General features: G+C 42.5%; 1 long non-coding RNA gene across 1 annotated transcript in view; it reads right to left on the bottom strand.

The window, feature by feature from the left end:
- Positions 1-16,228, bottom strand: part of LOC127020981 (uncharacterized) — a 42,263-nt gene that overhangs the window by 25,591 nt on the left and 444 nt on the right. Inside the window, exon 2 of the long non-coding RNA XR_007767147.1 lies at positions 11,786-11,933. This is a non-coding gene — a long non-coding RNA (uncharacterized LOC127020981). The remainder of the gene's footprint in view (positions 1-11,785; positions 11,934-16,228) is intronic.

The following is a 16,228-nucleotide window of genomic DNA, read 5'->3' as shown; positions in this document are numbered from 1 at the left end:
TTGCAAATCATAGGTTTAGAAACCTTGACTGGAAACATTGGTTGTGTTTTCTAATAGAAAGAGACCAAAAAATGGCATGGGGTGAGAAAGAGTACAGAAGGAAAAAAAAAAACCAGAGTGAGTCACAGTTCAGACTGAATAATGAAGGGAAGGAGAATCAGTTTGGTAGGGGAAATAAATCCTGCAGAGAAAAGCTGCAGGTATTCATTGGCATGACATTGGTAATTCTGTGTGTCGTCTGCAGGCTTCCACTTTTCTAAGGAAAAAGATACTCCAATTTTGCTACAGACCACATGTGTCACACACTAACCAACTGGGGGCTATTGGTCCTTCTCTGCATTGGCACTTTTTCTTTACTTCTGGTATTTATAAAGCTTTTATAAAAGATTTAGAGATAACCTTTAACATTCTACAAATAAATATGAAGCAGTCCTCGAGAACTGAACAAAAGCCACAGCATACCATCTAAAAATTATCAAAAATTTTCACTTTCCAAGGAAAACTGTGTCCTTGGGCATTCACCAGCGTGACTGGGAAATAGACAGCTTGTAACAGAGCTCTTACAGCAGCCCAGACCCACACTCTGCCAGGTGTTTCTGTTAGTGTGCATATGCCAAAGAACCAGCACACACCGCACAGCTAGTGACAGGTTTGCCATCAAATAACTTACATCTTTGCTTATAACTCCTTTCTTAAAATAGCATCCTTTGCCTCGTATAACCACAACAGTTCACTTATTTTTTCTACACCTCCTTCTACTCCTTTTAAAATTCACTTAAAGCACAGCTGTGATGTCAGGCAGGACTCATTGTACTGCATTAGACCTGAGACACCATCTTGCTCCGCTGCATCAGCAGCATGTTTTCAGGAAACAGGAGCAGTGTCTTCCCAAAACCAGGGCGGCACTGCTTTTATCTTAACAGGGCAATTCCTCAGCCCCTTACCAGAGCAGTTACACATGCCCACTCCCCAGTTACAAGTCCCAAAAACATACACAGACAGGTTTTCTAACAAAAAGTTTTGGTCACCTTATCATTCCTGCTGCAGTCACTGACACCTTCACACTGAAGACACTGGATGGCTAATTCCTAGCTCCTGCTGTTCATACTCCTCCCTCAGCACACATTACAATTTCTCTAATTAATCTCCCCTTGCCTCCACAGCAACCTTACCATAGGTGATGCAAGTACAAGGCTTCAGCAATCCATGAGCTCTCCTTTCTGGCTCCAACAGCCCCATCTTCAGCCTACACACCACGTGAGGTTTGAGCAGTAGCAGCAGGATAGGAGGTCCCCAACAGCCAGTAACAGCTATATCAGGTCAGTCTCCTGCACCATCACAGCTGAGGCAAATGCCCAGCTGGCCTCTCCGGCAACACCAAAACTCCAAACCTATGGAAAACACCTGAGTACTTTGAAAGACTAACCCTTGTCAGCTGTGCCTCTTACCCCAGCTGTACTGCCTGCTGGCACCCACGGTGGGCTTGTTAGCAGGCGGGGCCTCGGTGGGTAAAGCACATTAGTTGACCTATATAACAAATGCTCACCTTCATTCATCTTGTTAGAGAAACAAAAACTGGATTTACAAAGCTTGTCATGCTACAACATTCACCAGACCATGGTCCTACATACCAGGTCAAATCATACGTTGACAACGGCCAAGTCCATGGAATTTCACAGAAGTTTGACCTACCTTTGTCTCACGCTCTCCTTCCTTAATTCTGTCATTCCTATGGTAACTAACTCCAATTCTGAGTCACCTTCCCTACAGTGTGTGATGAAAATGTATTCTTTTGGTAAGGCAGAAATCTCCCTCGGTATACTGGTTTAATTAAATTAATGAGCAAATGTGAAAAATAGAGGATCAAGCATCCACTGCTGCTGAGAGAAGCAGTTACATCTGGCAAATACAAACCTTCTGGGCTGCAGAACAAACAGTACCTGGCGCTCTACCTACAGACGGGTTTTGACACCTAGCTCTGCACACTCTGCCTGTTGGACAGGGATTACAGAGAACTACAGAGAACCCAGTAACATTTAATACTGAATTAAGAGCTCTCCCTGTTAAGAGAGTTCTCTGCTGCTTTCTATTATTGTATTAGTCAGATAAGGTATGGTACCTTATAACCATTAAAAAGAGAAAAAAAATTGAGTATACAGTTGACTAAAATAACATAACTGATAGCTTTGAACTGGGATGCTAAAGGAAAAGGCACAACCTAAACTTTACCGTCTATCCTGCCCTGCTCCCCAGCCTATTTTTAGGCTGTTACTTTTTTTCATTCTGCTAGGAACTATTCCCATAGCACCTAACTATTGCCAAACAACACTGATTTAAAACATGTTATTTTCCTATACTTTCAGGCACTGACCAATCTTCTAATAACCATCACCTTCTATAGGCAGCTGAACAGCACGTTAAAGATTTGCAGTACAGGCCTATTAATAGAAATCTCTTCCGATGTATTAGTTAATAAATTCAGCCTCATTTCTTTCAGCTCTCAGAATGAGCTCCTAGCCTCATGACATATATGCATACTTTTGACTGAGACACTAATCTTAAAATATACAAAAATACATAATAATATAGTTAGAACATTAATTATAATATTCATATAATAGTTTCTGGGAAGTATGGTATTACCAGAAATGCCAAAGGACTTTGGCTTGACCTCACAAATTTGAAATCAATAACCAAAATTGAATATAAATGCTAAAGTCCTCATATGCGTGTTAAAGGCAAAAGTTAAGACTTCAAAAACAAAACCTCAAGCATGGCGGCACTCCCTCGTTCCTGAGTCAGGGCTTCTCAGCTGAGCCATGCAGCTCCGGGGCCCCACGCTTGTAACAGAACGTTCAGGGAAATGTGCTTGTTGTGTATGTGAGTCCAGCTGCCAACACAGACCTACAAGCTCCTTGGCCATCCTCTAGTGTACACACAGTATCATCCCCAAAATGGACTCCACTTAATAGCACTGTTATTCTGGGAGGGAGGGAAAAATAGGATTATGCACTTCTTGTAAATGTTAAAATAATCCCATAAATCTGAATAAAATGAATTTTTTTTTGGTGAAATTGTCTGCAACACTCTGCCATGCATATTCTTCCTCTAAAGGATTATATCAAAATTATGGACTCAGAAATGTTCAGCTGGATAGTTCTTGGGTGGCTGAGGTGCTCACTGAAGAATTTAAATGATGTAATAGCTATTGAACACCCCATTATATGGCTGCCTAATTAATGTAAATGATAGTTATGTCTCACTCACAGAGGATTATTTTACACGGAGGAAAATCTACTCACTGCCACAGTAGCCATTTCAAATAGTTTTTATAGGAGCAGTTGCATTATGGCTTCATTGAGTAAAAGGTAAGTAGCCGTCCTAAATAATGAAGATTGAAGGTTTAATAGTCCCAATAAAGAATCCTGCAGGTTTTCATTTCAAAAATTAGAGTTTGATTGCAAGTGTATGATAATGAGAGGGAAAAGAGCACTGGCACGTGGAATCCTTCTGCAGCCCAGGCTCCTTGGGAACTTCTATTTCTTCTGCACAGAAATACAAAAGAATAAGGACAGAAAAAAAGAAAATAAGCTCTTCTTTACTTTTCATGACAGCGTGTCCAATCTCCAAGCCTCTCCCTGTGGCAACATTTCAGTGGATAAGGATATGCTGGATTGTGCCTGTTATACTTAGAAGGCTGACATTACTGGAACAGCTGCAAATGGCTGATCACATACACACAGATACCCTCAAGTAATGTGAAGAGCCCAGCTTAGACCCATTTGCGTGATGATATATTGTCCTGGTTTCGGCTGGGATAGAGTTAATTTTCTTCTTAGTAGCTGGTACAGTGCTGGGTTTTGGATTTAGTGTGAGAATGATGTTGGTAACACTCTGATGTTTTAGTTGTTGCTAAGTAGCGCTTATCCTAAGCTAAGGATTTTTCAGTTTCCCATGCTCTGCCAGCAAGCAGCTGTGCAAGAAGCTTGGACGGAGCACAGCCAGGACAGCTGACCCCAACTAGCCAAAGGGACATTCCATACCATAGAACATCATGCTCAGTATATAAACTGGGGGGAGTTGGCTGGGAGGGGTGGATTGCTGCTCAGGCATCGGTCAGTGGGTGGTGAGCAATTGCATTGTGCATCACTTGTCTCTTCTTGGGGTTTATTTCTCTCTTTTTAATTCCTTTTCATTACTATAATTATTATAGTTTTTTATTATTGTTATTATATTTTATTTTACTTTAGTTATTAAACTGTTCTTATCACAACCCATGAGTTTTACTTTTTTTTTTTTTTTCCTCCAATTCTCCTCCCCATCCCACTGGGAGGGGGGGAGGAGTGAGCGAGCGAGCAGCTCTGTGGTGCTTCATTGCTGGCTGGGGTTAAACCACGACATATGCGGACATAAGCCAGCCTTGCAAACTTGTCTCAGAATTGTAGCCTATTACAGCAACTCTTTTTTGTGAGGCAATAGTCAAGGGACTCGGCATTTCTGTTACGAGACCCTATTTCCAAGGTTATATATCAGAGATTATAACAGCTATAAAAATTCAAATGAGATTTAAAACTTGGCATGAGCATTCTCGCTTGGGATCTAGTATTTTTTAAGCAAATCTTTGCAGGAAAAACTAAAAGTTTACTTTTTCCACTTGTTATTTTAGGTCTCTATTGCTACATAATTCTCAATCTAGATTCTTACGTGCTCCCCATCGCAGCACCCAAGTAATCTCTTTTCACAGCTGCATTTTCAGAACGGCAGTTCGGAGCTAGGACAATTGATTTGACATTTGTTTCTCCGAACAGCAAACTTCCAAGAAGGGTTTTAAAAGAACTTCTGTTCCAAGGCAGCCACTTTTTTCAGCAATAAAGCACCACATGTGTTTTAGCAAGTAAAAAGTGGCAACAACATTAACCTGAATTATGGTAACAATGACTACAAAACAAGCTGGCTGGGGATTTTCAAACACAATCTCCAGATGTCTGCAGAAGATCTGATTTATCAAACACACTCCAGGCAGGGTTTGTTGTGGGTTTGTACTTCCTAATAAAAAAGGTCTGTTAGTGTCGGTGAAAGGTGCTACCCTTGTGACATCTTTCAGAAAGGTGAGTAGATCCCTTTAGAATAATCCACAGGATACGGAGAGAGCCACAGGCCCTAGAAATCACTTGGAATCACCAATGAAATGAAACAGTATGAAGCTGAAGGTTAAATATAGGGAGGGGAAAAAAAAAAGATCATAGGAATTGGAGGCAGCCTCAAGAGGAAACCTCAGGTAGTGCCAAGGGGAAGTCCAATGCACTCTGGCTGCAGGGACAGGTTAGAAATGCTAAATGCAAGCCATGGAGGATGCAACCGTATTCTATCAGCACAGCCTGTGACCATTTAATATGCTTCTCTCTTTGTGGGGCCTTAAAAGCACCACACTGAAGAGTAAAGACTAGTTCTACCTCTGGTTTCAATCCACAGCCTTGCTGCTGAGGCCATCATGAGAAGCCCTGGCTAGTGCTTACTTTAGGGATGATTTTTGGGATATGATTCCCTGCCATACAGGAGCTGGACTGACATGAACACACTCTTTCCAAGCAGGTCTCCACACAACCCGCCCCACGGATAAGTCCTGCAGGCAAATCACTCATCACTTGTGTTAGTGGAAGAGTGGCATAAGTATGGGCAGAAGCAGTGGGGCCATTAAATTTATGTTCCCTTACCTTCATTCTCACAGTTCTGCCATGCAGTAGTTTGGACTGAAAACTAATGCTTCATACAAAGAATATAGGGTCCCTTATATCCTAGGCTCAATATCCAGGGGAAAAGAGAGACATACTTACATATGTACACAGAAGTAAAATAAGTAAAACACATGATCCATATTTCTAATTTTGCATTTACAGTACAATACCTCCTAGTTGCAATGACTTGCGAACAACAGCTTTGGGACAGCACTGCACCAAGATAATTACCTTTGTTTCTGGTTTGTTGTGGTGTTTTGTTTTTTTTTTTTTAAAAAAAAGCAACAGAGTTGGGGCAATTCTTTAGGATTATTTAGAAAACCCAAGGCTTACCCAGAGAATGAAAACATCTTCTGGTTTTGAACAATGACTTACTTCTCTTTAAAACAAAATGAGTTACTCAGGTGAACAGATTGAGTAATCAAGCTCAATTAAGCATGCGCAATATGCACTGTAACAACATTCACTGCTTGGTGAAGTAATAAAACAGCTTTATTTTCTTTTGACTTCTGGCAGTCTACCTCAAAGAACCATTCATTCCTACTTCTACCCAGCTAGCATTTCCATGAAGGTGTATCATGAATTTTAGCTACTTTGCCAAAGATATTGTTGGGGAGGGGGAAACAAAGAAAAACATCCTACAGCTATAGGCAGGAGACAATAGTAGCACCTACACAGGCATCAAGCTTTGCTGGTACAGTCCACGCTCTGATCAAACATTGTTTTCGTGTAGGAGAGCAGTGTCGTGCTTTGGAAGACAAGCCACTTTTGGGGCTACACACTTAAGAGGAGGTTTCAAAAGACAGTTTTCTTCCCATGCAGCAGAATGGTTTGTAACTTCAGGAAAACTATATTAATTACTTGTGACTTGGCTCTGAGGCACAGGTATTTTAATTTATTATTATTGTTGCTGTTGTTTTTGTTGTTGCAGCTAACAAAAACGCTATAGAAATCTCCTCACCTCCTTCTATGCCCACAGCAACACATTTTGCTTTGGTACCAGAAGATGGAGCCACATGCTTACAGTTTTAAAGTGATTTTTTTTTCCCCTGTTCTGACAGAAAAACCACCCATGAAGCAGACAGAGCCTAGAAACTGCTCCCTTACCTTACATGAACTTGCCTTTTTACTGCGTCTATGTGTACTGCTAATCTGGTGCATGCCTTACCCTATGTCAGCTGCCTTTCTCAGATGTTTCCATAACAACTAAATCTTCCTTACTGCAAATATATTTTCTGAATTGCCTACTGTGTCAAAATGAAATCAGGAAACAGAACCAAACTAAGCCAGGCATTTCCAACTGCTAAAATATCACACTTTTCATTTCCTTCATACAAGGATATACTCTTGAAGGAAGTCATACATGTCCCAGAACCATCCTCATCTTGTTAAAAGGCCAAATAAATGCAGATATAATATCATGTTTACTCTGTGTCGTAAAGCTTTAAAAATGTGCTCAGATGAGAGAATAGGCTAGGTTTGTACTCTGCTAACCCTTCAGCACTGCTGCAGTCACTCAGAGTAAGCCATACATTTGATGCCACTGTGGCATGCCTTTGCTCATCCCAACAGTACGCTGCTGCCCAGCGTGACTGGTTGCCACAAGATAGGGCACAGTTGGTTTTTCTCACTCTGTTGAAGGCCAATAAACCCCCTGTTCTGCTTCAAAACCTACTCGCCAAATAAACCCCAAACCAGTAGGAGATGCTCTACCATGGCTGCTCCCTCAGGCGCTGCTCCAGGGCAGCTCCCATCCACTGCCCTGCATATGCATCCAGGCTGTAGCAGTGCCAGTGGCAGCTGCTCCACAGGCAGGGCAGGCAAGGAGCATTGCTGACCCCCCCACAGCTCCACGCTGAGCAGTGGGACAGGGCCGGTCAAGTCTGACAGGCAGTCTGCTAAACCCTGCCCCTTAGCCAAGAGAGTGTGTGCTTGCCCTACTGCATACAGCCATCACCATGATACGTTAGGATGAAAAGAGCCTTTGTAAAATTACACACATCTGAGGGGAAGAGAAACTCTTCACTAAAGGTATTAAAGCCTATTAGGGCTTTCCTTTGTTGGCTACTTGCTCCGTGTCAGCTGTATGAGCAGCCAGTCCTAGAGTCAGATCAAAGCAAGATAATGCCATTCCTAATAAAGCCAGCAGAGATCTTTCAGGTGAAAGTGTTTATTGTTCAAGAACACTGTCAGGTCCTTTCATGTCCTTTCCTGACCTGGCAACGTCCCATGTTACTACAGAACTGTTTTAAATACACAGACTTAATTATTCTTTTTGCCGCTCTTTCAGACTGATCTCAGGCAGCAGAAGCAGGCAACTAGTTTTATTCTCATTCATTTCCTTAGTACAATGCCGTAACCTCTTTATAACAAATCCTCCACCACAACACTTAACATCTCTCTAATGGGACATTAAAAATGAAGTCAGCAAAACATTCTAGCAAAGCGGTTCACCACACAAAAAAAAGCATTTATTTTTTACAAATTCTAAATATGGAACAAAGCATGCTGCCTCTATAACCCTGAATGTCGCAACCTCCTATCAGGAGTAGATATTCACACGTGGCTTCAGCTCCCACCAGTCCTTGGGGAACCACCATTTGATGGGGAAAAACAGAAGGGTGTGTGTAATACTGAGTGGAGTCCACAGAGGGTGAGATTGACAGAAGTGTCATCCTCTATCCAGAGCTTGTAGGTACCACAAGAAGGCTTCGGCATGTGGAACAACCAGAGTAGTAGTTACTACTAATTCTCAGCTTTTATTTAAAAAATTGTACTTGCAAGCTTATCTCCACCAGTTAATTAAAGGCACCCCGAGCAACAAATCTGAAGAAAATGTCATACCAACCCTTTTTCCCCCCCATTTACTTCAGTGCTGTGGCCAAAGCCCAATTACAGCTTTGGCTGCCAGGATTTCTGAGCAGTGTATCTAGCACTCCCTGTATGATTTTTGGACAATCACTTAAAAACTTGGATTTGTTTCCTTTGCCTGTAATACATGAACAATACTCAAAGTCGTCAGGGGAGCACTTCATTTGGGAATCACTTTGGGGCTATCAAAGCACTCTGTAAAGGTGTAAGGGAGCTGTAGGTTGAGATGCTGAGGCGTGCCTCAACATGAACAAAACAGACTTTCATACTCTTCCCATCTGCAGTCCGGGTCCCTTGCAGAGCAGCCACATCTGCAGCAGTGGTCCCAGTCAAGCTGCACGAGGTGGAGGCATCTCAGCCATGCTGCCAGTGCAGGCAGAGGTCAGCTGTCCAGCAAAACCACCAGAAGTGGCTGTACCGTGCATCTACCAGGCTTAATCCGCGTTAGACTACAAAACCCACAAAGGACACCCGGGCACCACTTGTATAGTATGCTAGATGTATCCCAAATACATCACCTGCACCATTTGTGCTCTCTCCGCTCAGAGAGAAACGGAAATCCCAGACAGAAATACAGGATTCCTATTGAAGATCTGCACTGAACCGACAGCAAGCTGAGGAAATCTCAGGAGAAAGCAGAAAAGGCCACACTGTTGATTGTGTCTGCAAGATGGACGAGAATTTGAACTCCTTTGTAAGGAGACCAAACATATCACTTAATAAAAACAAGGCATCCTACAATGAACCTCTCTTTCCCATATTTATTCCTCTCTAAACACAGCAGTGCACAGATTATAGGAAATGGTTTTACATTTAACTTCAACCCCAAGTGGTAAAGAAATGGATTGTATCTCACAATGTAAATTTGCATCTACCATCATTTAATGGATGTTTTATACATGCTATATACTACTGTGTTTTTATGGAAAGGCAAAAAAATTACTTGGGAATTTGTTTTTAATTAAGCAATAAGGCTCAATGGGGTACTGCTATCATGCAATAAAACCACTCCTGGGGTGTTGTGAGGCATTTGGTCCAGATGAGTGCTTCAAATCACCCCCAGATTGTGATTAGATGATTACTCCCTGGAGTTAATATTAGATGGTTCTCTCTAGAGTTGTCTTATTGCTATTATAAAAAGTCTTCAACATGGGGAAACTAAGTAGCTTTTGTGCTTGAAGAAGATGAAGTTCGCAGTTTCGACTGTTGAGTGGCTGGCTGAGCTGTGTGGGTCCCATAGATCAATTCACCTATTTAGCATGCGTGAAAGATCATCTCAGTGCATTTCTTTGACCCAAACAGTTTTACAATTAAGTGGCTTTCTTTTTTCTAGGAGACGGAAGGATATAAAGAGCAAACAACTCCAAAATAAAGCAATCCCAAGACAAGGCACTGAGGAATTTGATTCTGAGATATGTATTACTGGCTTTATCTTTTTGTAGGGAATAATGAATCCTAATCGCTATTATGCTAATTGTATTAATGAAGGCTAATGCATGCAGCAGTGGTAAGAAATTCTCCCAAGTTGGGTGCATGAGGAGGTACACAGCCTGAGGCATTTGTGGGGGCCCCCAAGCTAATGAATTCAAACAGCCCAAATGGTAGAGAGCCAAACTGTGATGCTCTCCCCTGCCTCCCCTCAACTGCTCTTCAGGGTTGAGGTTAGAGAAGAAATATTTCATTCTCAGATAAGACAAAAAAGAAAAAAAAAAAAAACAGAAAACAAGAAACAAAGCTTCCTGCATATTTCAGTTTACCAGTAAGAGAGAAATCTAAAGGAAAACATTAACTCTTGCGGGTCCCTTCCACTCCCAAAAAGGCAGGATGGTAGCACACGCATGTGGACAATTTTTGCACAGCTTGGAGCTGAAGTACAGAGCAGAATCCTCAACTCCCCCTTCAGATGTCCCTCAACAGCCCACCACACACCTCCTATTACAGAAAATCCCTCTGGTTTCTCAAGCAGGCAACAATATTTACACTTCACAAATTAAGGTGTGATCCTCGACACATCCTCTGCGCCCTAGCCTATGTCACATCTCATGCCCTGCACAGCCCAGGCAGCAATACACTCTCTAAAAGCCAATAAACCTCTTCTTCCACCTGGTAAGAAATCCCCATGGTTCCTCCTTCAGCTCAGCACCTCTCCATTTAAAGATCCAGCATGGCAATGGATGGGGATCCCAGCTAAGCTGAGGTTTGCTCTCTTGGTTTCCAGGATATCAGCAGAACACCTTGGGAAAAAAAAAAAAAACCACACCGCCTTTCTGTTTTCCCTTATATTTGAACACCATGAAAGGAAACAAGGATTTCCTTTTTTTTTTTCCTTCCCCTTTCACAGAGCTCTCTGCACTATGCACTCGATGCATAAAATTTCCCCAGGCAATCGCAGCAGATGCCTTCCTGCACAAAAGGCATTGATGTGGGGCAAGGCGCGGGTCCTTTACAAAGAGATGATTTTTCCTTTCTGAGCGACACACACACTCAGCCTGGGTAGCAGTTCCAAAGGAAAGAGACCAAAGCATGTTCTTCACATAAATAGAAGCTATATCCATGGGCAAAGCAAGGTTTATGAATGAAACTCTTTTATCTGTCTTTGACTAATCAGTCAATCATAGGTGAACACATTTACATCTTTTTAAATTAACTGATGATTATCACACTCTTGTTCCCTGTGCTTTTTCCCCACTTCAATATTTGAAATGCCTAATCCACCTAAGTTTAGTGTTTGAAATACCTAATTGTTCACCATGATTTATCTTGTGCAATAAAAGCACACCCTGAATATGACATCACTGTTTAAACAGAATGGCAATAGTAGGAGAAGAGTTCAGATGAAGAACATGCACAGAATGGTGTTATTCTGGACGGAAGGCTGAGCCCAAAAGATGCAGTACTCTATCACAGCATGCTGCAAAATGCTTTCAGCAGCTTTTTTAGACACATCTCTTTCTTCCACATTAATTTCATATGTTTTTCCTTTAATATTACACCCCTCTGCACTGAATACCTGCACATTCTCACAGTTCTGGCATTTCATAGTCTCTTACCTCAGCTCTCTCTCACCTTCCCCTTTCATATTTCAACTAGAACCTGCTCCCATTACTGGGGAACACTACTCAGAAATAGTGGTCTGGCAGCATGCCAAACCTACTGCTTGTTTGTCAGTGCATACTCACCTGTCTCATTCCTCTGAAGAGAACAAACAACTTCTGAGCTTTCCCTGTTGTATGTCCTCGTACTGGGCAGTTCTTGGGTGCAATCTGGAGACTCACGGCGACCGACCCACTTGATCAGTCCACTCGGAAAACAAACATGAAGCTCATGCTGTTAAGGATGAAAGAAAGCATGGGTTAGTGACACAACCTGAAAAAACTGAGACTAAGTAACCTGGATTAAAAAAAAAAAAACAACTTTTCCACTGAAGCAATGCAACTCCTTCCTTACTTGGACCTGCTCACTTTTCGGCTTCAAAATGCCCTTGCTGCCTTCAAGCCAACAGCCCACATGGGAGAAGCCACAGAGCTGTCACGGGGCACGTGGCGTTGGTGCTCTGGGAGGCAGGGAAGGGCTGCCAGTGTGGGACGGTGGGGGTATTTCTGCACTGCAAGGCGAGGCGCATCCACAGTCCTGGCAGCAGCAGCTTCCCACTCACCACTTTGCATGTCCAGCGCCAGAGGTCCAGCGCGCCCTCCTGATATCCACCACGCTCCTGCACACTCTGCTTGACCCCACGAGTGTAAAGCAGTGTATTTGGTTTGCTCATGGTTGTAAGTTTCCAGTTTTATCATCTCCTGCTCACAGTATACTCTATCATGCAGAATGGTACACACTGATGACATCATATAAAGAACATTTCAGTGACAAGATACCCTGACTATTTTACAGTTAAGAAGGGGGATATAAATGGAACCATATACTACATGCTGATCCAAAACAGAAATTAAAACTCTTACCAAGCTTTGGATCAGATCTTCTACCACTTCTGTGATTACAGTTACAGACCACTGTGAAGGGAACAAGCTACTAAAACTGAAATTGGCTTAGCAGGGAAACCCCTAGCATTCCTCTCTCCCACTGTATGTTTCACCACTGCTATTTATCACTGAAAATTAAGAAGGAACAAGCAAAATACTTTGTGCCTTCACAGCACTAAGATCCACAGACAACTGCCAAAGCTTAACACAAACACCAGCATACAGCCTAAAGATAACATGGGTTGCAAACCTTTCTCGTAGTGCTGACAACCACACGTGTCTTTTTTTACTGGGGAGAACACACATCCTTCTTTCTTTTTCCTAGCACCCAACCAGGAGCAAATATTTATTATGTATTTATACACAGCATTTAAATTTAGCCTCTGCTGTTTACCTCCTTGGTCATTACTGGTTGTTCAAGACTTCAGTTCCAACTCTACCTAAAGGCCATGCACAGCAATGCACATACGTGACCAAGAGAACAGGGCTGAAGGTCTGAGCAGGGAAGGGCAAGGCACAGCAAACACAAAGGCTCTTACGATGCAAACTTGCAACTTTAGAATCTGCAAGCATGAGTGGTTTTGTGCTCCTTGCACACGACAGCTTTTGTAACGATCACCGAGATTTCTGAGCTGGGACATGACCCTGTGGTGAGGCCCACGGGGCCCTGAGTCAGGAGCTCTGGGTGATGTTCCTCAGCCTCCCAAGTGATTCACTCTGAGCCAGAGCCTGTTGCTGCTGAAAACAATAGCAAATAACCCACTATTCCTATTTCAGTGATCAAGCTGCGTATGACCATATGTAACTCTCCAAGTTTCAGTTTTACTCTCTGTCAAGAGGGTACAAACCCTGTCCTGGTTTTGGCTGGGACAGAGTTAACTCTCTTCTTAGTAGCTGGTACAGTGCTGGGTTTTGGATTTAGTGTGAGAATAATGTTGATAACACACTGATGTTTTAGTTGTTGCTAAGTAGCACTTATCTTAAGCCAAAGACTTTTCAGTTTCCCGTGCTCTGCCAGCAAGCAGGTGTGCAAGAAGCCGGGAGGGAGCATAGCTGGGGCAGCTGACCTGAACTAGCCAAAGGGGTATTCCATACCATGAAATGTCATGCCTGGTATATAAACAGGGGGGAGTTGGCCGGGAGGGGCGGATCGCTGCTCAGGCATCGGTCAGCAGGTGGTGAGCAACTGCATTGTGCATCACTGTTCCCCCCACCCGCCCTTTTTTAAATTATATTACTTTTCATTACTATTATTATATTTCATTATTACTATTGTTAGTATTATATTTTACTTTAGTTATTAAACTGTCCTTATCTCAGCCCATGAGTTTTACTTTTTTTTTTTCCTTTCCTCCTCCTCACCCCACTGGGAGGGGGGAGGGGGAAGCGGCTGCGTGGTGCTTAGTTGCTGACTGGGGTTAAACCACGACAAATCCTCACACAGTTATTAGTATTTATGCTGCACTTCAAGATTCTTAGAATAAAGTGCTACACACATGCAAAGCACAGCAATGTCATTGTAAAAGCAAAAGCACATTGATTGCATATTGCTTATGTGAAAGGCAGAGGAGCAAGCAGATCTCAAGGCTGCTTTCAGGAATACTTTCATCACTCTGACAATCATTGTGCAGCCAGGCTCCCAGGAACAACTCAAGAAGTGGGTAAGTTCCTGCACGTGGGCTGAGAGAAGCCCCGAGGACACAAGGACCCTCTGAAATGGGTTTGTCTGGCAGCAGTTTCAAGGCATGTGGACTAGTGATATTTTGGAAACTGACGTTCTGAAGTTTCAGTCTGTACTGACAGAGCCGAGCAGGGCTCTGATTTCTGCAGCGTCAGACTTGGAAGCACCTCATTTCTAAAGCACACAAATGATGCTAGTAGGGCTTCAGAGACACAAATCAATCACAGCAATTCATACACTTCTAAAATAGGCTGATTAGCTGAATCCACCGGGAGCCAGATCAGACAAACATTCATCCCTCCATGCACACCACACTCTCACAGAGCATAGGACAGAGGTTATTCATGCTTACAAGTAACCCGTATAATGAACACACGTTGACTTACTCACTCATTAAGTAATAGGAGTATTCCAAGCTCAATTCAATAAAATCTCCATAGCTAAAAGCTGTCTTGTCCATTGATGAAATGCCCCATGTAGTCCATTAGTTAAAACCACTGTCTATCCTATGATTGTGGTGGGTTCCTAATATTGCAAACAATCTCAATATTGAGTTTTATTCAAAATAATTTTATGAAATGTCTGTCTTGTTTTTTTTTAAATATGCACTAAACATACACTGAGCTCAGAATTTAACAGATGTTTTTGTTACTATTATAATCTAATCTTTTCTTGTAGGCTGTTGTAGTAATTTTGCCACTAGAAGATAATAAAAAGCCATTTTCTCCCCTGCAGAGCTTACCTTTGGCTGACTCAGCTGAGCAGCTGCAGTTTCCTTTACTTGCTTTGAAATTATTGCATCCCAGTTGGGCAAGATATTTCTGCTACTGAGAAACAAGTGGTTTTGGAGAAAATGCCAGAGGCAATAGATCAGATAAAGTCTCTTTACCTTGCTCCAGTTGCATTAAAAGCTGGTAATTTGGGCTGCAGCTTTTTCAAGTGGTCCCACAAACATTTTGCTTTTACAGTCAGGAAAAAATTGCTCCTGAGCCTGCCTATCAAATAGCTTTTAAGATTACTGGTTAAACTCTGAGTTTGTATCTCAATAAGGCATTCAAACAAGGATGTAACAGCTTCCAAAACAAACAAACAAAACACCAACAGAAAGTCAGCTCTCAAGTGCAACTGCTTAATGCTGACTGCACGCCCAGTGTGTACCTCGAGGCTTCCCTTGCCTCATGCAGCAGTTGCCCGAACACACGTCCATTTCTGACTGAAGAGGGAGAAAGCAGAAACAACCTTCAAATCCCAGGCTGTTTGGCTAACCCAATGCTACATTTGGCCGACATGTAATGATTATTGCCCAGGTGAGCATACTGAGAAACAACAAGAAAAATAAATCAAAAAGTACTACATCTCAGTGATAAAGACTATGATTAGGATAACATGAGAGCAAATTCAGAATAATTTTAGCACATAGGGAAAAAAACCAGTTTGAGAGTAATAATCTGTGGCTGGTTAGATGTGAATTATTCTGGCAGCTGAGACAAACTGACATATTTAGTTCAGTGCTTTGTATATTTACAGTTAGCTTTACGTAAAAAAAGCATTTTGTCAAGGATTAATTTCTAAGCTGGGCAGATCTCCCCAGACCTAGAAGACTGCTTGCAAGGCAGTCAGGGCGGAGAGAGCTGGTGTCCAGGCTCAACACAAAACAGCTCCCAGTTGTGAAAACTGGTCTGCAAAGGCTGTGCCCCTCCTTCCGACAGACCACTCAGTCCTGCTCTCCCACAAGGACAAAAAAGACCCCACACTAAAGCCCTAGCAATAACCTGAAAATCACTGCTCAGCCCAGCAGCCTGCCCTCTGTGGTGAGCTCTCTTCTCCCAGGCTTTCAGAAGTCTGTTGACGACCCAACGGCCCTCTCTGTAACCCTCCCTCATACACTGCCAGGGAGCCACATACTGCAATTAACTTAGTCCATGTCCTCGTTCACCTGCTCACCTGACACAAATATAAAATAT

This window comes from Gymnogyps californianus, chromosome 12, assembly GCF_018139145.2.
Source record: "Gymnogyps californianus isolate 813 chromosome 12, ASM1813914v2, whole genome shotgun sequence".
Lineage (NCBI taxonomy): Eukaryota > Metazoa > Chordata > Aves > Accipitriformes > Cathartidae > Gymnogyps > Gymnogyps californianus.
The sequence above is the reverse complement of the archived record's forward strand: the minus strand, read 5'-3'. Positions and strand labels throughout refer to the sequence as shown.